This window comes from Schistocerca nitens, chromosome 8 (assembly GCF_023898315.1).
Source record: "Schistocerca nitens isolate TAMUIC-IGC-003100 chromosome 8, iqSchNite1.1, whole genome shotgun sequence".
Lineage (NCBI taxonomy): Eukaryota > Metazoa > Arthropoda > Insecta > Orthoptera > Acrididae > Schistocerca > Schistocerca nitens.
Genome location: NC_064621.1, coordinates 20,306,702 through 20,331,014, shown reverse-complemented (window position 1 = coordinate 20,331,014; position 24,313 = coordinate 20,306,702). Strand labels below are relative to the sequence as shown.

At 39.6% G+C, this 24,313-nt stretch overlaps 1 protein-coding gene across 1 annotated transcript in view; it reads right to left on the bottom strand.

Annotated features, from left to right (window-relative positions):
- LOC126199073 (N-alpha-acetyltransferase 15, NatA auxiliary subunit-like) overlaps nucleotides 1–24,313 on the bottom strand; it is a 137,736-nt gene that overhangs the window by 36,826 nt on the left and 76,597 nt on the right. The window lies entirely within an intron of this gene.

Sequence of the window (24,313 nt, the reverse complement as noted above, 5' to 3'; positions counted from 1 at the left end):
CCTGTCCTACAACATGTGCGTCACAAAATTCTACAGGGATGGCCAGAGCAGCTGCCGCAAAGAAAGGTGGCTCCACTTCACCAATATTTTCATTTTTGACAACAGTTGCTTTTGGTGATGGCATTGTGGTCCTGGCTACAGAACACGTGTCCTCATACACCTCTAATTATGAAATGATATGCTGCAGCTTCTCCATTATGACCACCACGGAGTATCCAGGACAAAAATGTTGGCACGAGGCCATTTCTATGGGCCAGAGATCAACAAACTCATAGAACAGATGGCCCAGTCATGCAACAAATGTGCCAAACAGCAAGCAGCTCCCACAAAGACTTTCTCTCCGTGGTCTATGTCCAGGCACCTGTGAGAATGGGTCCACTTCGACTTTGCTGGTCCCTTCCAAGAAACAAATTGGCTCTTTGTGATTGAGGCATATTCCTAACTCCCATATATAGTCAGCCTTCGGTCTGTGGCAGAGGACAGTACCATCATGACACTATTGAAAAACTTGTCCGTTGAACATATTCCCCAGACTTTGGCGACGTACGATAGTCCACAGTTTCTTCCACACATTTCTTGGAACTCCTGTGCTACAAATAGCATCCAAAATTGTTGGATGTGAGGTCCGCCAGTTATGCAAAACACCATTTTTTTTCTCAGTACCCAAACATGTTTCGGCACCACTGTGCCATCATCAGTGGGTTTTTATTTTTATTTATTCTGCAATGTGAACATTTTTGTTAAATGATTATAAAATTATGTGCCTTGTAATGTAATTAACTGTCTGAGATAAAGTTTATCTCATGCGAAAAGTACGATGCCCACAGTAAAGAGCTAAGGTAACTTCATTATATTGCCAGAAAGTGTATGTAATTTATTTAATTATGAATATTTTCTTTTATGATAAATAATGGATTCGTTTGAGATGTTAAATGTTGTATATTTATATGTATTTATTTATATGTATCTTTGGAGTTTATTAAGGTCACCAGACCAAAGAATCTGGAATGCAGGAATGTCTGCAACTTCCGGGCACATTTGGCTTGCCCGCCACTTCTTTGTCGGTATTGGAGGGAGATGGACGTGTTTACGTGACCAGTACAGTATAATGCATTTAGAGTATCAATCAATGTATATAGTGAAAATGTTATAGTTACTAAACAAAAAGTACGAATAAATATATAATTTTTAGCTGAAAGTATTTCGGATCCGGTAGTGTTTATTTCAAACAAGAAGAAAACCCAGGCCATGCTTGTTGGAGTAATTATTTTTGCAGACAAAACTTCGAAAACCCCTAGACAAACGAGATCTGCAGTGTGTAATCTTTCAGCAGCTACTAATAAATAAGTCTTGCTGAAATTGTGCTGGAACTACTCGTATTATTCTCAATTACAAACACGTGGTGCGAATGTGGTCCTACCACAATATACCGCGTAAGATTCCACAATCATTCAGTTATCAAGAAACGAGATAGGTAACAAACAGTACAGCCTCTTTAGTTCAAACAACAGATTGTTTCTTTTTGTAAATACCTTTACATTTGGCATGCATGAATTTTCTGGATCACTTGTGTGTTAATTACCACAGGTAGTTTGTCATATGCAACCAAACGATGTTGATGAGAAAGTTTCTTGCTGGGAGTTAACCTATCTTCTAGAATGTAATTTAGTTTGTCACAATATTTTCATGCCTATATTCGTTTTTACTTATGTTTCCATATGGCAAGCACTTCCATTCTCCGCATCATGCTGAGGTGTTGTGATGCACACGTTACTATAACAAGTATTTTCCACAAAGAACGTTTTAAAACACTTTTCACCTCACCAAAACACAGTGTGACTGGTTTGTTGTGTGTCCCAGACCAGTCAGTGTTCATTTGTTCACCAGAGAGTTCGGTGCCAAATTTGATTTTGTTTGCAGTTTATCTTTGTGTGTGTGTGTGTGTGTGTGTGTGTGTGTGTGTGTGTGTGTGTGTGTGTGTGTTTTTTTCTGTGCACTTCTTAGCTGTGTTTGTTGTCTTATACATTTGTGTAAATGTGCGTCTTTGCAGATTTTAGTGTATCTTTTTTTCGTGTGTGTGTGTGTGTGTGTGTGTGTACACTTTATCTGTTTGTTCTGTTTTTACTTTTGAAGTTCCTTTAATGTGTTAAATAGTGTGCCCTTGCAGAGTGTAGTGTATTCGTTTAAAACCTGTTTTCCTTCTGCTATTGCCTTCTGTATATGGAAGTTTTCCTCAATGGTCAGTTTGTTGTACAGGCTGTGGCTGGGTTTTAATATTCTTAAGTCTGTTTCTATTGTGGTTGGGTGATTGTTGGCTACAAGGTGGTTAGCAAATGTGCTATGGGAGCTGTTGCGTTTTAAAGCTCTGAGATATTCTGAATATCTTGTTTTGAAGTTTCTGCATGTTTGTCCTATGTACACTGACTGACAAGTGTTGCATGTGAGTTCATATATTCCTGATCTGTTAAATTTATCCATTGGTGTTTCTTGTGTTCTGATCTTTTTCTGTGTTGTGTTTTCTGTCCTGTATCCTATTTGCAGTCGCTGTTTCTTTAATATGTTGCCTTTTCTGTGAACAATCTTGTTATTCTAGGTGAGTATGTGGTATTTCGTTGTGTGTGTGTGTGTGTGTGTGTGTGTGTGTGTGCTCACGTGCGTGTGTGTGTTATATTCATTTTTGTACTGTTTGCTTATTTTTTGATTTAACTTGTCTACCATATGAGTAGTATAACCACTTTCTAATGCTTTTGGATTTTTCTGTGTCATCCTCTTTACCTGGCCTTTTGAGAATGTAATATTGATGTTTTTCAGTGTCTGTTGAATGTTTTTCTGATATCTTGTTGTTGTGTCACTGGTCAGTTTTGTGATGTTGCTGTATTTGAGAAAATCAAGTGTTTTCTCTATGTATGCTTTTTCATCCATAATTACAGTAATATTCCCTTTGTCTGCTCTTATTACTATGGCATTTTTCTGTTTTAATTTTTGTTTTAGTTTGCTGGCTGTGATTTCCTCTTGTTTTGTGTGATATGTTTGTGTTAATGTTGTGTTTTGGCCCTTTTTCTAGTAGAGTCTTCTCTTGTTTGGTAAGATTTACATCAGTTAGGTTAACAATTCTGTCATGGAACTTATATTGTTGGTTGAGATTGTTTTTAGTGGGTGTTTTTGTGCTGTTGATTATCCTGTTTTGTTTCGTTTTTCTTGCATTACTTTCTGAATATATGCTTTTTCTCTCTCTGTTATTTCCTCAAAGTGAGCTGGTATTGTAAATTTGTTGGCCAAATCTAAATGTGTTTCGTAAAATTCAGTGTTGAGCGACTGCTTTTTAGCATATAATTCCCTAATTTCCTGCTTTAGCCACACAAAATCTCCAATTTCTTTGGCGCAGATGTCATGCATTCACAGAGTTTTTGATATAATCTGGAATTACACTATTGGCTAGGCAATTTTTATTAAACTGTATACTGAGAGTTGTCTTCTGAAGCTTCATTAAGGTGTTCCTGTATTTGTTGTAGAGCTTGCTGGGGAATGCCTGATGGGCAACGAAATAGTCATAATTCTGATTTGCAGCTCCTTGTATTGGCCGTGTTTGCAGTTAAAATTGTTGGATACACTACACTCTGCAAGGGCACACTATTTAACATCTTAAAGGAACTTTACAAGTAAAAGCAGCACACACACACACACACACACACACACACACATACACACACACAAAGATAAAATGCAAACAAAATTCAAATTTGGCATCGAACTCTCTGGTGAACAAATGAACACTGACTGGGCTGGGACACACAACAAACTACAATCACACTGTGTTTTGGTGAGGTGAAAAGTGTTTTACGTTATTTGTGGAAAATACTTGTTATAGTTATGTGAGCATCACAACACCCCAGCATGATGCGCAGAAGGGAAGTGCTTGCCACACGAAAACGGAAGTAAAAATGAATATAGGTGCGAAAACATTGTGACAAACTAAATTACATTCTAGAAGATAGGTTAACTTCCAGCAAAAAACTTTCTCAACATTGCTTGGTTGCAGATGACAAGCTACCTGTAGTAATTAACACACAAGTGATCCAGAAAATTCATGCACGCCAAATGTAAAGGTATTTAAAAAAAGAAACAATCTGTTCTTTGAGCTAAAGATGCACATAATTTTATTATTATTTAACAAAAATGTTCACATTGCAGAATAGATAAAAACGAAAACCCATTAATGATGGCACAGTGGTGCCGAAACATGTTTGGGTACTGAGAAAAAACGGTGTTTTGCATAACCGGTGGACCTGACATTCAACAATTTTAACTGCAAACACAGCCAATACAAGGAGCTGCAAATCAAAATTATGTATAAGCATCCAAAATGTTCGGTTGCTACATTCTCAGCTATAACCGAATGGTGAAAGTGAGCATTGGTGCGCACCTTTATAACTCAAGTACATTAACAAGTGTCTGGGGGAGAATGTTTTAACTTGATTTTAAAAGTTCTTACACAGCCCTGCCAGTGAGTTATAAACGTGTCTGATGGAGCATGCTGATTCACTTGCTGATGCCTACTGCATCTTCACTCTGCAGTCTCCAGCTGCAACACGAGGCACTGCAGCATCTTGGGTCTCTGCCTTGGGAACGAGTCTGGTGGAACTGGCACTCCTACCAGTGGGTGGGTCCCATGACGTGGAAATGGCGTCGCCACCGCCAGCGACCCAGTAAGCACTGCATTTTGAGCTCCTGTGTCTCCATCCGCGCAGGGCCCAACCCCATACATGCCACTTCTGGCCCTACAGCCTGCAACCAGGGAGTTGGCGGTGGTTGTGGCATCCAACAGTGCCACGCATATCGCATTTGTGAGAGCCCAATAGCATGTCAAATCTTTCTGTTTTTACAGCCGATGACAAATATTCTCTCTCAAGGGAGGAAAGGAAACGGTGACTTTCACGTGTTACCACGTTACTAGGAGTCTCCATCTCCAATGGTGTTTCCTCCAGCAGCGACTACTGCCCTACGCCTGGCTGCCATTCACAATATGTGCAGTTGACATGTGGCTGTGCAAACAGCATCATGAAGCCACGACTGCTAGACCATGGCATCCATTCTAGAATGGGCCATTAGGAACAACACCTGCTTCCCTGTAGCAAGTCTGTGACCAAGATACAGGCACAGACACAGTGCGCCAATTGAAGTTCATTTGAACTACAGGCCGTAATGATCATGTTCTTGTACTCTGCCCTACGACTATCTTGAATCTACTACTGGACTTCCTTTGGATTACTCTCTTTGGGTCAATGTTGCCCAGTGCTTGTACTTTTGGTGTCAACAAATAAGTGTTACTGTATTACGAGTTGTTTTACTGTGTAGTAATCACTACACTCTCCACTTTGCCACCACGATTGTTTTCACAGTCACTTGGGGTAGAGCAGCACTTCGAGTCACTGATGAACATAATGCGATATCATACATTGCCATTACACGCTTCCCGGTCACAGCTACACTATAAATACAGTGGTTTCTGTAGTGGTGTTAATGGCAGTCTACATGTGAGACTGTAAATCCCTAGTCTGGCTGCCGCTTTACTCTGACCAATAGTGTGAGATGACACATAATGTTGTTGGAAGTCCATTACTTGTTCTTGCATGGCAGCCACAGATATACAGTAGTTAATGGGTTGCTTGGTGCACAATATGATGTTCCTCCCTTATGGCACTCAGATGTGGTTGAGACAGGAGCCTTAATGAAGAGTTTCCCTGCTCTCATGTTCCCATGCAGTCCAACATTGGGCCACCGTCACTTTCGAATGCACCACAAATATGGATACTGCACAACTGTTGTTGTCAGAACTCATGTCGGTTCTTCAGAGGAAGATTTTTGGTCTCCAGAATTGTCATAATACGTGAGCATAAAACACATTCAGAAATTCTACAACAGACTGACGTAATACATATTGGCTGATGGTTTTGTGCATCTGTTCGACGAGAATAACCTTAGCTTTTTTCTGATCATTAGGAGTGCTTTGTTCCCCTAGAGACCTATAGTACATCGCTGCTAGAAGAGGGGCAAGTTCTTTTGCATACTCTGCATGGAATTGAATTAGTATCCCATCAGGTCCTGTGGCCTTTTCTCTGCTGAGCGATTTCAGTTGCTTTTATATCGCTTGATCACTTTTAAACAGTGCAATCTTCCGCAGTGAACTAGTTTTGGAAAAAGACATTTAGTATTTGAGCCTTTTCTGGGCCATTCTTCGTTTCAATGCCATTAAGGTCACAAATGTCTGGACAGAAAGCTTCAATCTGTTTACTGATTTAACATAAGACAAAAACTTCTTTGGATCTTTTGTCAAGCTTGTTAGAGATTTACTTTCTTATTCACTGAACACGTCACACATAGCCCTCCTTATTCTAATTTTGGCTTTGTTAAGTTTTCGTTTTTCTGTGAGGCTATGGCAACGTTTCAGCTAACAGTCAAGTTTTTGCTTCCCCGAGGTCGGCTTCTACGTTTTTCCATTCGACTGTAAAGAATTCGCGTTAGTATTTGGCATCCGTGAATTATTAAACTGATAGTTCAGTAATTTTCACATCTGCCAACACCTGCTTTCTTTGGGATTGGAATTATTATATACTTCTTGAAGTCAGAGGGTATTTCGCCAGTCTCATACATCTTGCTCACCAGATGGTACAGTTTTGTGAGGACTGGCTCTACCAAGGCTGTCAGTAGTTCTAATGGAATGTTGTCCACTCCCGGGGCCTTGTTTCGACTTAGGTCTTTCAGTGCTCTGTCAAACTCTTCACGCAGAATCGTATCTCCCATTTCATCTTCATCTACATCCTCTTCCATTTCCATAATATTGTCCTCAAGCACATCGCCCTTGTGTAGACCCTCTATATACTCCTACCACCTTTCTGCTTTCCCTTCTTTGCTTAGAACTGGGTTTCCATCTGAGCTCATGATGTTCATACAAGTGGTTCTCTTATCTCCAAAGGTCTCTTTAATTTTCCTGTAGGTAGTATCTATCTTACCCCTAGTGAGATAAGCCTCTACATCCTTACATTTGTCCTCTAGCCATCCCTGCTTAGCCATTTTGCACTTCCTGTCGATCTCCTTTTTGCCTACTTCATTTACTGCATTTTTATATTTTCTCCTTCCATCAATTAAATTTGATATTTCTTCTGTTACCCAAGGATTTTTACTAGCCCTCGTCTTTTTACCTACTTGATCGTCTACTGCCTTCACTACTTCATCCCTCAGAGCTACCCACTCTTCTTCTACAGTATTTCTTTCCCCCATTCCTGTGAATTGTTCCCTTATGCTCTCCCTGAAACTCTGTACAACCTCTGGTTTAATTAGTTTATCCAGGACCCATCTCCTTAAATTCCCATCTTTTTGCAGTTTCTTCAGTTTTAATCTACACTTCAGAACCAACAGATTGTGGTCAGAGTCCATATCTGCCCCTGGAAATGCCTTAAAATTTAAAACCTGGTTCCTAAATCTGTGTCTTACCATTATATAATCTATCTGATACCTTCTAGTATCTCCAGGATTCTTCCATGTATACAACCTTCTTTTATGATTCTTGAACCAAGTGTTAGCTATGATTAAGTTATGCCCTGTGCAAAATTCTACCAGATGGCTTCCTCTTTCATTTCTTAGCCCCAATCCATATTCACCTACTATGTTTCATTCTCTCCCTTTTCCTACTCTCAAATTCCAGTCACCCATGACTATTAAATTTTCGTCTCCCTTCACTACCTGAATAATTTCTTTTAACTCATCATACATTTCATCAATTTCTTCATCATCTTCAGAGCTAGTTGGCATATAAACTTGTACTACTATAGTAGGCGTGGGCTTCATGTCTTATCTTGGCCACAATAATGCATTCACTATGCTGTTTGTAGTAGCTTACCCACACTCCTATTTTTTTATTCATTATTAAACCTACTCCTGCATTACCCCTATTTGATTTTGTATTTATAACCCTGTATTCACCTGACCAAAAGTCTTGTTCGTCCTGCCACCGAGCTTCACTAATTCCCACTATATCTAACTTTAAACTATCCATTTCCCTTTTTAAATTTTCTAACCTACCTGCCCGATTAAGGGATCTGGCATTCCATGCTCCAATCTGTAGAACACCAGTTTTCTTTCTCCTGATAACAACATCCTCTTGAGTAGTCCTCGCCCAGAGATCCAAATGGGGGACTATTTTACCTCCGGAATATTTTACCCAAGAGGACGCCATCATTTAACCATACAGTAAAGCTGCATGTCCTCGTTATAAATTATGGCTGTAGTTTCCTCTTGCTTTCAGTCATTCGCAGTACCAGACCAGCAAGGCCATTTTGGTTAGTGTTACAAGGCCAGATCAGTCAATCATCCAGACTGTTGCCCCTGCAACTACTGAAAAGGCTGCTGCCTTCTTCAGGAACCACACGTTTGTCTGGCCTCGCAACAGATACCCTTCCGCTGTGGTTGCACCTACGGTACGGCCATCTGTATCCTGAGGCACGCAAGCCTCTCCACCAACGGCAAGGTCCAGTGTTCATTTGGGGGAGGTGTGTGTGTGTGTGTGTGTGTGTGTGTAATGCACGTAAGACATTGATAAGATGGATTTACTAGAGGCAACACCTGTGCATAACTTATCGTAAACATTTTGACGAAGTAAAATATAAATGAAGACAGTAAATTTAAAATGAGAAAACAAGGTGTAAAATACAACACACAGATGCAGTACGTAAACAGATTTTTCGTATCACATACCACTAGAACGAGAACATTAAAAACACAAGACTGTAATTTCAGATAAAGAGGCTGCCTATATAAGACTCAATACAGCGTCACTCGGAGCTAGAATTTCTAGCAAGAAGACTTTTTTATAAAATACAAGTAAAATTATTAGGCTTAAAAAATACGCACCCACGTGGAATACGGACGTTATGTGGGTAAACTACCCCCCTCCACTTCTTTTTTTTTTTAATATCTACATTGAAATGTGTAAAATGCGTCGTCATAGTGACAAACTCGCAAGTATCCTATTTGAGTCAAAAAACCCTAATGGCTTGGCTAAGAAGACTACATAAGACCAGAAAGGAACAGGGCTCATATTTAGGCAGAATTACGAGAGCTCCAGGATTACATTAATAACACCAATTTTATAATTTCTAAAAAGGCCTGATTAGCACCAAATATTTGGCCATTAAGGAGAGACAAATCTTTGTCTTCCATATGCCTAAATATTTCAATTTCTTCCAAAATGTTTAACTCTATACCCTTTTGTGCAAAATGCAAAATCTTAAGATTTTAAGGCGGAGCTCTGTTTTACCTGTCCCCATATATGAAGAAGATGTTCTTGCAATCTGATTTTGAAGGTTCTGCCTGTTTGTCCTACATATCCTGCATTACAATTGTGACACTCCAGCAGATATACCCCCGATGCCAAAAGGTTGTTTAAGGTGATTCATTATGTATGTACATAAACTGTAGATTGGTAGCCGCGGAAAATACTATACGAGAGCCCACTCCCTGGAAAAGTTTTGCCAGTTCACAACTAAAACTGCCCATAAATGCCAAAGAAATGTAATTGTGCTGCGCGACAGAAGGTGCATTGGGTGAACTCCGAAGGGACATTGTTGTTTTGTCCTGGTATCTCTTATCAACGAGAGCAACACTGTAGCCATTTATTACGGGCGATATACTTTAGTTTGTCAAGTTCTCTATTAACTGCGTCTTCAGATAATGGCAATTCTCATAGACACGTGATCATAGCCTTAAAAAAACTAATCTTATGCTGGCGAGGATGGCAGGAAGAAGCATGAATAATAGCATCTGTGGTGACGGGTTTCCTAAAAATATCTATGGATACTTTGTTATCACATATCTGTAACCACAGATCTAGGTAACTGAGGACTCTGTCAGTATTCATATCCTCACGTGTGAAAATCATCTTTGGGTGAAGGGCATTAAATTCATTGACCAAACCCAAAATTACTGATTTATTGCCATTAAACACAACCAGAATGTCGTCAACATAACGCCGAAAAAAAAAAAAAAAAAAAAAAAAAAAAAAAAAAAAAAAAAAAAAAAAAAAAAAAACACTGCCCATAACCAGGCCATCTCTCTGACTGTACATGTTGTCATTGAATATGAAATAATTATATGGCGTAAGAATTCGAAGAAGAGAGATAACCTCGATAATTTCATCTGTTATCAATCACTTATTATGAAAGAGATTCTCCTGTATAATCATAATGGTTTCTTCTATCGGCACATTTGTGTACAAATTCTTTATGTCAAGGGATAACAGACGACAGCCTGTCGGAAAGACCTGGTCCTGTAACAACGTAACCAGTTCTTTCCAACTCATTAACGTCAAAGTCTGCTCAAAAACAAATTCTTTTTTCAAAATCTGCAAGAGAAATCTTTGTGCAGGTTCACCTATATTCAGTCTTGCATTAATTAACGGGCGGATAGGGAAACCTTCCTTATGAGTTTTAATTTGGGCCTTCTATGCAGGAATTTTAGGATTCATGACACGCAATCTTGACAATCTTTTAGGGGGAATGATAAATAAACATCCTTCAAGACAATCTTTAAGTTCCCTCGCATAAGTCTCCGATGGATTGTGGTCTAACCGGTGGATGTTATTCTCTTCGAAGAATGAAAGAACCTTATCCACACATACTTGTCGATATATAAAAATGGCTCAGTTCCCTTTATCTGCGCGAGTACAAGAGGGGAGGGGGGGATGGGGGGGGGGGGGGGGTAGTTTACCAGCATAACATCCGTCTTCCACGCTGGTGTGTATTTTTTAAGCCTAATAATTTTACTTGTATTTTATAAAAAAAGTTTTCTTGCTAGAAGTTCTAGCTCCGAATGACGCAGTATTGAGTGTTATATGGGCGGCCTCTTTATCTGAAATTACAGTCCTGTGTTTTTAATGTTCTCGTTCTAGTGGTATATGATACAACAAATCTGTTTACATACTGCATCTGTGTGTTGTATTATACACGTTGTTTTCTCATTTTAAATTTACCACCTTCATTTATATTTTACTTCGGCAAAATTTTTAGGGTAAGTTACGCACAGATGTTGCCCCCTAGTAATTCCATCTTACCAATGTCTTATGTGCATTACATTTATAAAGTTTTAGTGGGTATGTATATCCCGTTTACAATCATTTTTATCACTACTACATCACAGCGCCACCTCTCGAGGTCATTCTGTATTAGGTTTCAGTACTGGCACACGACGCTGTGGCGCATTATGCTTACTACCTAAGCCCCCATCTTACTCTGTTACTCGCTCCTGTGAACGGGAACGCATTATGCAGATCTTGGTGGGTCTTGCGTCCATCTAGAAAAGTTAATGATTTTACTATTTTATATTTCTAGTTTTTACTGAGTTTAACGAAGGCGATGTTGCCCTTTGGCTACACTGACTAAAGGATTCTTCTAAGAAATACCAAATTAAGGTGAGTCATGCTTGGGTAGCTCAGTTGGTACAGCACTTGCCCGTGAAAGGCAAAGGTCCCGAGTTCGAGTCTCGGTCCTGCACACAATTTTAATCTGCCAGGATGTTTCATATCAGCGCACACTCCGCTGCAAAGTGGAAATCTCATTCTGGAAACATCCCCTAGGCTGTGGCTAAGCCATGTCTCCACAATATCCTTTCTTTCAGCAGTGCTGGTTTTGCAAGGTTCGCAGGAGAGCTTCTGTAAAGTTTGGAAGGTAGGAGATGAGGTACTGGCAGAAGTGAAGCTGTAAGGACGGGGTGTGAGTCGTGCTTGGGTAGCTCAGTTGGTAGAGCACTTGCCCACGAAAGGCAAAGGTCTCGAGTTCGAGTCTCGGTCCGGCACACAGTTTTAATCTGCCAGGAAGTTTCATATCAGCGTACACTCCGCTGCAGAGTGAAAATCTCATTCAAGCAGAAAGTACTTGGACAGATAAAGAAATCTACTCACTAAGCAGAGCTACTGAAATTTGCAAGCTTTTGGATCCAGTGATTCCTTCTTCTGAAAAAGAGTTGAAGCAGAAGGAAGAGGAGAGGAAGGAATGGTTACTGGGGAGAAACACTGAGACAGAAGAAACTTAAGAAAATAATTAATGTAAGTTAAGGCCAAGTGGATGGCGAGAACAAAGGACATGGTGTAACGCCAGTTTACACCTGCAGAGTTCTGAGAAACTGGAGTCTGGGGGAAGAATCGAGATGGCATTTGCGGTGAAACAGTGACCCAGATCACCACTGTCATGTTGCGGAACATACTGTAACAGGATACTGTGTGTTGCCAGTATACACCCTTTGCTTATGTCCATTCTTCCTAACTGGTAACTTGGTGTTTGCCATACCAATGTGAAAAGTCAAACAGTGTTTACATAACAGCTGATACACGGTAAGTTTAGTCACAGGTCCCTCTCCTTTTGATAGTATATGCTTTTCCAATTACAAGGCTGCTATAGGTGATGGTAGCACAAAGTAGCAGCAGGGACGGTCACAGAGGTAAGAGACATAGGTTAGGGAAATGAGTGCAGAAGTAGCAGAAGGTCTGACAAGATATTGTGGAGATTGGGTTGGGTTGTTTGGGGGAGGAGACTGGACACCGAGGTCATCGCTCTCATCGGATTAGGGAAGGAAGTCGGCCATGCCCTTTTCAAAGGAACCATCCTGGCATTTCCCTGGAGTGATGTAGGGAAATCACGGAAAACCTAAATCAGGATGGCTGGACGCGGGGCGGAGATTGGGATGACGAGAAGCTATTCTGTGTGTGGTGTGCAAAATCTCAGACAGAATGGATCTCATTTCAGGGCATGATTTTAAAAAGTCACTGCCGCATTGAAGTAGCTGATTGATATTTTCAAGACCTGCATAATATTGAGTGACAAGAGGAGTACTCATAAGTCGTTTTTTGAAAGTATCAGCAATACCAGGATTGGATGTGACGGCCCAGGAAATCTGCTTTTGAACTAGGCTAGAGGGGTAATTATGCCCAGTGAAGGCTGAGGTGAGAATGATGATGTATTCGTTCAGATGGAGACTCTTTACAACTATGAAATCCGTTAAAAAGTTTCCAATATTCATAATTTTGCGCCAATGGTGTGTTGGAGCGAAAGGCGAATGGCATCCTTGCACATGCCTGGTTTAATGTGCGGCTGCCGGAAGTTTCATTGTTGAATGTCTGTTAGTTATTGTTCAGCACTGTAGAATGTTGGGTCGCACAGTTTCCGAATTTCGAGATGGCAGAGTTAAGGGCGCAATGCATCTGCATTGATGCAGAAAGCCTAGGATGGTGAGTGATTAAGCTATACTCAGTGTTATGAATGGTACACATAGTTTGGAAATGGTCAAGCAGAAGTTAAAGATGACCCTCACTCAGGACATACTTTGACGTCTATCGACGACACTCACGTATATCTCACCTAGGGATTGTGGATACTATTTTAGATTTAACTTCAGCACGCGCATAGACTTTTAAACAATCATTCTTTCTGCACTCCATATGTGAATAGAATGAGAAGAAACCTTAATAACTGTTTCAATGGGGTGTACCCTCTGCCGTGCACTTCACAGCTATTTACAGAGTATAGCAGTAGATGTAGATACTTGTCTAAAACATGTTGTATGATGCTCTTTATCTCTGTCCGCTGATGCTGGAGATGAAATTTTCATGATGGTTGTCAGGTAATCTGACATATGCCTCTTGACACTCTTGCAAAACAGAATCATCATCTTGCCTTTCTTTGTATTCATACTTACAACCATATTCAATATGCTTTAATGGTCTTACGATCACTGATTCTCTGTTCTCTGTTAAGTCGAACTTTAGAGCCTGTTTGTTACCAGCAGGTCCAAGATGTTAACTTCATGAATTGGTTCTCCAATTAGCTGCTCAAGGTAATTTTCAGAGAAGGAACTTCAAACAATTTTACATGAGTCTCTGTCCCTACTATCCATCCTAATCACTTTAGTATCCCAGTCTACAGGGGTAAGTTAAAAATCTCCACCTGAAACTAAAACACTACCAGGAAACTTAAGCAAAATATTTCCAGTATTTCCACTGTGTCTTCCACCATACTGTTGGTGAGGCAGAGTGACAATAAAAGCATCCAACGACTACGTTTGATTCACCTTTACACTTGCCTTCAACCAAATTATTTCACATTCTGAAACTGAACTGATCTCAATAGATATTATCGATTTTTTATTGCTATAAACAAGCCCACATATTAGTGTTCAACCAATCTTTGCGATAAACATTCCAGTCAGATTATAGAATATAGGTTCCACCTTATGCAAACACACTGTTTTACGTATATATTTTGAAACAAATATATACCAAAAAATTTTGACATGCCAAAATTTTGTAACAAATATATATACAAAATATTTTGACATGCCAAAATCACATTTTTTAAAAATCAAGGGATGTGTTAATTTGCCAATGAATTTCACATTACATCATTTTGATCTGCAGATGACGAGCTATCATTGCAGGACACCACTAAGTTGATTCTGCAAAACAATATAATGTAAAATCAAGATAAGAAGCAAAATGAACAAAAAATTTCTTTAGGCCTCATGTCAGATCAGTTACAACCTAAATTACACTCACTTTTTACAGTTTTCAATAAGCAGAAACCCACTGATGATGGCACAGGGGTGCTGAAACAAGTTTGGGCAAAATAAAAAACAGTATGTTTGCAAAAAGCTGGAACCTATTGCCTACAATGAATCGCTGATTGCAGAAACAACACTTGTCCACTTTTTAAGTTAAGAGCTGATTTCCATGTTACGGCGCTCCCTCTATCGAATGAATGCAGAAACAACATTTGTCAATCATTCTTAATGGGACAAATAAGATCTCGACATTATGAGTGAGAGGAGAAGGAACACCTGTCCAGGACTAGTGCTATTTCTGAAGCCAACGTTGGCTAGTCTGTTGTGTAATATCATCCCTGTGTTCACACGGTTTTTCTTTGTGAAACACAGCAATGTTGAACAGGGAAGATATGGATGTACATGATGGTGGTGAAAGTAGAAAGAGGAAAAAAGGTGTAAAGAATGTTGAGTATCAGCTTGAAATCATAAAAAAGGTCACGAATTAAAGGTTTAGAGTACAAAAACTACAGTGGAAAGTTATTTTCAAAGAAAAGCATTGGTGTGGACTGCAAGTAAGTAATGTTCTAACACGGGAGGTTATACGTCAGTAAAATAGTAAACTAATGATTTATTGTGTGACTGAAAAATTGTGTAATTTTGTAGATGTCGCTGAAACTGCTTTGGAAGAATTCCTGAAGAGGAAAGAAATGAAGTATTTTCACTTTTCTACAACATAACATCAAAGATATGGTTATAATAGAGGGAAACATTCCACGTACGAAAAATATATCTAAAAACAAAGATGTATGTAAAAACAAAGATGATGTGACTTACCGAACGAAGGCGCTGGCAGGTCGATAGACACACAAACAAACACAAACACACACACACACAAAATTCAAGCTTTCGCAACAAACTGTTGCCTCATCAGGAAAGAGGGGAAGGAGAGGGAAAGACGAAAGGATGTGGGTTTTAAGGGAGAGGGTAAGGAGTCATTCCTATCCCGGGAGCGGAAAGACTTACCTTAGGGGGAAAAAAGGACAGGTATACACTCGCACACACGCACACATATCCATCCACACATATGTGTGTGTGTGCGCGCGCGCGAGTGTATACCCGTCTTTTTTTCCCCCTAAGGTAAGTCTTTCCGCTCCCGGGATTGGAATGACTCCTTACCCTCTCCCTTAAAACTCACATCCTTTCGTCTTTCCCTCTCCTTCCCTCTTTCCTGATGAGGCAACAGTTTGTTGCGAAAGCTTGAATTTTGTGTGTATGTTTGTGTTTGTTTGTGTGTCTGTCGACCTGCCAGCACTTTCATTTGGTAAGTCACATCATCTTTGTTTTTAGACATAATATCAAAGGACACACAAGATTCTTATATCCAAGGGCTGATTACTGTAGGTAATGTTTCCAGAAGACGAAGAAGAGTACCAGAAGGAGGCAACTGCAAACCAAGATGCAACAATTTTCAGTATTTTATTAATTCCAGCACTGGACGATCAGAGGTATGCAAGAAAGCTTTGTTAAGTATCCATTGTGCCACAAACCAAAGGTTGAGGAGGATAAGCAATCTGCTTGCTTGTGGAAAGTCGCCTAGTGACCAGAGGGGTAAAAATGCATTGGGAAATCAAATTGGTGGTGCAGAAATAAGTTTGATAATTGATCACATAAATTCCTATCCTCAAAAAATTACTCATTATGGCACAAGAGAACAGTGTTATTTAAATAGCCAACTTAATGTCAAAATCATGCATGAGTAGTTCAGATGACGACATCCCCAAGCAAATAATATTAAGTATGAATTTTATTTTAAAATATTCAAAGAACGTTTTTCACTTACATTTGGTCGACCACAAGTTGACACATGTGGTACTTGTGAAGCACTTCAAAATAAATTACAAAACAAAACATTGAATGAAAAGGCTAAGAGGGTTGCCGCTGCAGAAATGATGGTTCATAAACGCAGGGATGCAAAGTTTTCTGCTCGTATTCGTGAAGTACAAGTATTGTGTCAAAAAGACGAGGATGTTGCAGGTATTGCCATTGATTTTATGCAAAATCTGTCCCTTCCTACCATTCCAGTTCAGGAAGTTTTCTACCTTCGGCAACTCAATGTTAATATATTCAATACCAACAACCTGAAGACAGGATATGCAACATTCTATGTTTATCACGAAGGTGTAGCAAAGAAGGGTCCCAATGAAGTCTGCTGGATTACATATGAAACGAGTTGCCACCAAACATAAAATATCTGCATATATTTTCAGATGGCTGCCCAGGGCGGAATAAGAATAATATTATGGTCAGGTTCCTCATGGCAGTTGCAGCATCTCAGTGTTTACTCAGCATTTATCATTATTGCCCAGTCAGAGGCCATTCATTCTTACCCTGTTCAGGGACTTTGCAGTGATTAACAGGAAAATTCGAGCTGTTGATAGGATTTATAGCATCGTGCAGTTTGTAGAACTTATTGTTGCTGCAAGTACCTTTAACGAATACCAGGTTAAAGTTGTTTCAACAGAGTTTGTACTGGCTTTCAAACAATGGTGGCCTAAATATTACAAATGCAATGCCTTGTCTTTGGAAACAATGAACAGCAAAGTGCTCACGCGGAATGAGAAACAACCCTTCACCATTTCAGAATTCATGGAATTTGAATACAACAGTGAGTGCAGTGTGAACGTCATTGCAAAACCATACATTGGAAGCCTGGTGACGTACACTTTTCGTTTACTTCTTGATTTAAAAACAACGGTAACTCTATTGACGGCTGCAGCATACGAAAAATGTGTACCACTAAGTGAGAAGAAAATAGCCACAAGAAATCGGAGCCGTATATCCCTGAAGAGCACCTATCCTTTTACAGAGTTCTCTACAACTGGCCTTCAGTAGATAGCAGATGGCCAGACAGTGAATAATAGACTTGGGTACAAGCAATATTTCACTAAGCTTGCTATTTATCTGATTGTAATTTGTAGTTAAAAGTAGTTGTTCAGAATCTGTTATGTACACATAAAATAAGAATTTTGTTAATGAGAAATAATATAGCTGATCTTCAGAAACTGTTATGTAGCCTAATAATAATAATTTTTGTATAGAACTTAATACATTTACAAATAAACTGCTGAATAACACAGACTTACATTTCTGGCAACCAATTGATTTCAGAAACAGCACATGCCCACGAACTTTGCGTATTTAAATCATTATATAATCTAATCATTACATCATTGAAAATAGTGCCTGGACATCACCAGAAACTGTGCCGTTCAAAGTAAAACAGAGCTGTCAGTCGCAGACAGGCAAGACAATAAAGACTGTCAAAAGTTCTCCTCCTGAATGAGACAACACACACAAACACATTCACGCAAACACATTTCACACACACAAACCACTGTCTCTGGGTGTTGAGGCCAGACTGACCTCAGTAGCTGGTGACAGTTGTCGTGTATGCAAGTTGTATTTGCGTGAATGTGTGTGTGTGTATACATGTCGTCAAATTCAGAAGAAAGCCTCTTGGCTAAAAGCTTACTTGTTTAGCAGTCTTTTTGTTGCATCTGTCTGCGACTCAGCCTCTCCACTATGTGGTGAATAGCAATCTACCAAGCCCGAGTTTATGTTTCATGGCTATTAACACTTGGTTTCAGCCAGCTTTCTGTCCCTAGTGCTATGTGGGTATCGTTACCATTTATGTGCAAGATACGATTGTGATAGCTCAACACTTGATGCTCTTCATGCCCTAACTCTATCGGACCTGGTAACAACACTAAACACAAACAACCAACAAACGCTGATGACTATCTACCCGTCACAGAGCATTGCAATGCTAATCACTTACATAACTGTCGAGTATGCGTGTATACGAAGTTAACATTGACATCCAACCATGTCTTCTCTGTGTGTCAGCTCTTTTGTCAGGCAGAGTAGTTTCACTTTAATGACATATTACACTACGGTTAAATAACAAAGTATAAGGAAAACTAACTTTCAATGTTGAGCTTACTTGTATGCATTTTATTAGTTGTTCAAAAAATCTTCCATGCCCAGAATTATCTCCACTAATAATGTAACACATCAGAGCAAGAGTATGTGTGCCCTATAATCTTCTCTGGAAAAGGATGAAAACTGGATAGTCTGGTTTTTGCAACTTTTCTTTTTTTATGTATCTGCCACTTGGGGCTTCACCTCAGAATACTACGTAGGCACACAAAGAGAACACAAATATTACTTACCCTATCAACTTCGTGACATTTTTTTAGCGACTCTCCCCATTTCTCTAATCTCTGGTATGCCATAGCACACTCAGTCTGAAACCACATACACTGCATTTCATTTAAGTTTTCCATTGCTGAAACACCTTCCTGGAAACAAGATAATTGAACTGACTGAGAAAAGATAGCAAATACATTACACGAATTATAACAAATGTTAATGCTAAAAATTTTATTCAGTGATGTCAATAATTCATTAACATTGGGACTCTTGGTTGTGGAACAATGTGAACTGCATACACAGTACATTACGAACAATTTATCATACGGATAAAGGTAACACAAAAATAATCAGGATGATGATAATATAGGATTATGCCTGTAGGAAAATTAGAAACAACAGATAAGAAAATATGAATTGCTGAATAAAGAAAGCACCAACTGAAAAATGAATCGGCCAACTTTTGAGATAATTCTGTCCACATGAATGAATGGCCACTGCCAAACTGTGGCTCATACCAAGGTTAAACATTTGGTGGCACCATACTGCTGACCACAACATGCTTGTCTTCAATGGCTGTTTCACAGCCTATGCCATCTGATCTCCCGTCCTCCATTCCTGCTTCTCTGAATTACATAGAAGAGAACTGTCCTTAAAATACATCCTGTGATCCCACAATTTTGCTGGTCTTAAACTCCACTAGCCCCATTTCACACTCATCCTGCCCCCATGCATCCCACTTCACTCCATTTCATGGTCTCCTTCTATCTTTGGTAACTTCACAACCCACTTATCCATGCACTACAAGCACCTTCTCCGGTCCGCACCTGGGCAAACTGACCAGTGCCACATTCCTATCCCATTCCCTTGCTATCTCCCTCACAACAATCAACCACCCCTTCTTCCTCTTACCTGCCTCTCTGTTCATCTCATCACCCTAGCTGTCATGACCTCCACACCAATGGACAACAGCACAGGATAGTTATTTCGTTAGCTTTGGAGGAGGACTTTGTCTAGAAGCTCATCACCATTTTCAATCTTGCTTATAAGCATGTCAACTGCTCAACATATCATATCAGTTATATGATTAATTAGCAGCAACCTTTACTTCTATAGTTTTATTTCTCCCAGACGTTTCCAGTATCACATAACAGTACAAAACCTAATTCACTTGTCAAAGTTTATGAAAATATTATATTGTTATTGTGGTGAAGGAGGAGGGAGGAGGTGATGTTCAACAACAAGATTATCATTGTATGTGCTAAAATATTTTGCAATCAATATAATTAAAATTCATTCATACACTCCAGTGCCCTACATTCAGCCAACACGGGGCCAAGTACGGTAGTTACCCAATTTCGCACAGAACCTATCACCACCACCACCACCACCACCACCACCACCACCATCATAATCATGTAATCAGTTTACTCATCAATGAGTATCATGACATGATTTCTCATTAATTTCTTAAGTAACTGAATCTTTGACTATGTGTCTTAATCCACAATGATCTTCAGATCATCTTAATATAATGTGAAGAGGTAGTCTGGTAATCTTATTTGCTTGTATCAAGCATCTTCTTGCTGCTCCTTTTTGTGGTCTTCTGCCTTTGATTCTGCCCTGCAAGAAGGTATATTCTAAATTATCCCATTCTCTTCTCGAAACGTGTCCAAAGAACTGGAAGTGTCTTTAACTGATATGGGAAGATAAAACTTCTTGTGATGTTAAGCTTTTCTGTTGTAGAAGATTTGCTTCTCCTTTCTGTTAATCATATATGTTACCTTCTTCCGCCAACAAAACTTCTCGTAGGCATTAATTTGGTTCTTGTTACTTGCTTTTACTGTACAGGTCTCTCAGCTACACAAAAACACAGTGAACACCAATGATTCCATCAGGTGTATCTTTGCTGTTTTCCGTATTGCTCTGTTCTGCCAGATCTTAATGAATTTAACCATGTAGGCGGCCAAGACCGATTCATCATTTTATTTCCATTATCATACTTCCCTGAGTCTGTGATTAGAAATGGTAGATATTCACAATTCACTACATCCAGATGCTTTAAGCAACCTATAAGTTAGATCTGATCTAAATCTTGGTGATTAATAACCATTAGTTTGGTCTTTTTTGTATATATCTTTTGACAGAAATGTAACTAATGAACTTCATTCTAGAAAACAGCAATCCACATATCCCTTTTTGTCTACGTCTATTGTGTATCATACAAGTTAATGTAATATTGTTTTTTAAAGTGTTTGCACATCATGTAACTAAGGCGAAACCAACCCAGTACCTATGTGGATGTGGAAAACTGTCTAAGAACCACGTCCAGGTTGGATGGTGTAAGAGCCCCATCATTAATCCACAGGGTAGATCATATCCGGAGCCAATGCACCTCCATGTATCCCACAAGTGCATGCTTTACTGTGCATGGTTATCAGGCAGGCTAGTGTGATTCTCCTTTCTTCCTTGTGCCTTTGTCGCACATCAACGCAGGGTGGGCATGGTTATTTATGGATTCAGCATGTTTATTTTTATGGGTGGCCAGATGTCCTTCTAGTGACCATGACATTATCCTTCAGAATGGAATGTGTGTACCCCAGCTGATTGTGTGTTAATAGGAAAGTGAATGAAAGTTTTATTCTAAAATATTGGTGAATCATGTAACTGAGGCAGGGGTTGGGTACCAGCCCAGTATTCACATAATGGGATGTAGGAAACAACCTAAAAATCACATCCAAGCTAGACAGCACACTGAACCTCGTTGTTAATCCACCGGACAGATTCAACCTGGCACACGCACAGCTCCCCATCTGGAAGTGGGCCTTGGAGCATGCATGGCTGGCTGGATGGGTGGGTGGGTGGGTGGCCTAATGTGATTAAAATATATAAATATACAGCATAACACTGCTTTTATGTTCCTGGAATTAACATTTTCCCCGCTGTTTACATAACTTTATCACACATGCCAAATTTCGAAAGATGATTATATTACAAGGGAGGCCGAATAACACACATGCAAACATCACATAAATGTAAATATCTACACTTGACAGTGACAAGAAATTCTTGAAATTTGTCAAAATATCTAACAGGTGCAGTGTTTCATTATTTAAATAATAAATGACACGGGTACAGGCCTTCCAAAAACATCAATTATGATTAATGAAATTAAGTCATATGTTTCTATTTCACAGACAGGCAGACAGTTAGTTGGTTGCTTGTTTGGTTTTGGGGTGGGGACCAAACAGCAAGGTCATCGGTCCCGTTGGATTAGTGGATTAGGGAAGAATGGGTACGGAAGTCAGGCGTGCCCTTTCAAAGGAACCATCCCGGCATTTGCCTGATGCGGGATGTGGGCTTGAACCGACATCCTCCTGAATGGGAGTCCAGTGTGCTAACCACTGTGCCACCTTGCTCAGTCGCAGACAGTTACCAGTTCCAGTTACATCAGCAGTTAAACATAGTACAAAATTCAGATAACCTTTATTAGATAATAAACAAGTTCCTGGTGAATATTTTGATACCTGATATGTACATATATCACATATAAACTATGAAATTTAGGAGGGGGAATCCTATACACAACTTTTATAGCTTATAAAGTTATTTTCCACGTTTTACACCTCTGAGGTCCTTGAAGAGCATAAAAGCGAGATTCCGCTGACAAGACAGAATCTGAACTAAAAGTCCATTCCATCCATACTCAAACCAATGGGATTTTAAAACATTACTACTCTGCTTATTACAACCACCAGCCTTTTGGTCATACATAACTCTCTGGATGGAATCATATGATACCCTCCTTGTCAATCTAGAACTCTGAAAAATGCACAACTACGTGTGTCCACAACTTCTTTTGGATATCCCTCTGTTTACAATGCTTAGATCACTACAAATTATTTCTTTATGGTCTGCCTGCTTAACTGAGTGGTAACGTGCTTGCCTCCCATGCAGCGGGTCCGGGTTCGATTCCCAGCCAGGTTGGAGATTTTCTCCGCCCATGGACTGGGTGTTGTGTTGTCCTCATCATCACCGATGCGAAAGTTGCCCAATGTGGAGTTACCTGCAATAAGACTTGCACCTGGCAGCCGAACTTCCCCAGACAGGGCCTCCCGGTCAACAATGCCATATGATCATTTCATTTTTTTTGTTTCTTTATGGAACAAACACTCATCAAACAGCCAGAGTATGGCATGGGCTATATGTCCTAGCATCTTCTAATAACGCCCAATTGCTCAGCTGCATCTCAACCACTAGAGATATTATGCGACCAAAAGCAAACAAGGACACATTTAAAAAAGTGCCTCCCTGTGTGTACAAAGTACAGTGGTATAATTTACAAAAAATAAAGAGAGTTTTAGAACTATACTTCATCCTGCACTAAAATTTACAAGTGGTATGAAGAATTGTTGTTAGGGACTGTGAGTGCGACATGTTGTTCTGACAAAGAGATGTCTCACTTTTCCAAGCTCTCCTTTGACTCTCAAAAGATGTTTGCACGTTGAGGGAGTTAGTAAGTAGGCAATAATCTCACTTTCAGGAGGTGTTTTATGGTTTATGCAGACTGGAGTTGTACTGACCATGTGCTTCAGTGAGGCAGGTCACAAATGTACTCTTCTATCTGCTGGGTGGCATAGTCTACCCTGTGGTGCTGTGGTGAAGGGCATGGAGGGAGTGTGATCTCCACAGAATCAAAGAAATGCTCGCCAGAGAACAAATGACGCTGAAATATATTTGTACCAGTTGTTATTGTCAAGATGGACTCTGATAAACATACATTCTCTTGTCTGCTTGGAATACATGCAGATGCACTCTATCTGTCATTATCTAGAATTATATCCTACAATCAATACAACGAGTTCAAACTAACCTGGTGTATTATTCCAGAGGATACACTGAACAACAGAAATCTCTTTCAGCACCTTTTGATGCTAAGGAGAAGGAGTCAACTGAAAGAGTTAATCTATGGTTAAAGGGGCACTGATTAACAGGACCCTTTCAGTACTAGAAATACGGTGACCAATAAATAAAGTCCAAGTACTTTGAAAAATTAACCTAAAAAATTCCACAGGTCTATTAATGAATTGTCTTGCCCGTCAACACCTGTCACCAAAATAGAAAAAGTAGAAAGACATACTTCAATGCACTGCTGGAAACCATATGGGGTGACAGCAACTGCATTACGGAAGAAAACATGAACTGCGAGGACCACCTAGTAAGAAGTAATCTTTTCTTACATGTGGATATGAGACATTCCAAGCATTCATTTATTGCATTATCCAGAGATCTAACAACTGATTTCGAGGAAACACTCACGAAGACATATTCTGGGGTGAGTCATCACTGAGGAACATGGTGTTTGTTGCACAAAAGTGTTTAATAAGAATAATTTGTTGCCAATGAAGAATCACAATTTTAAAACAACAATAACAATCATGAATATAATACTGGAAGGAGAAATGACTTACAATATTCTTCATTCAACCTTACGGTAGCACAGAGAGTAGTGAGTGAT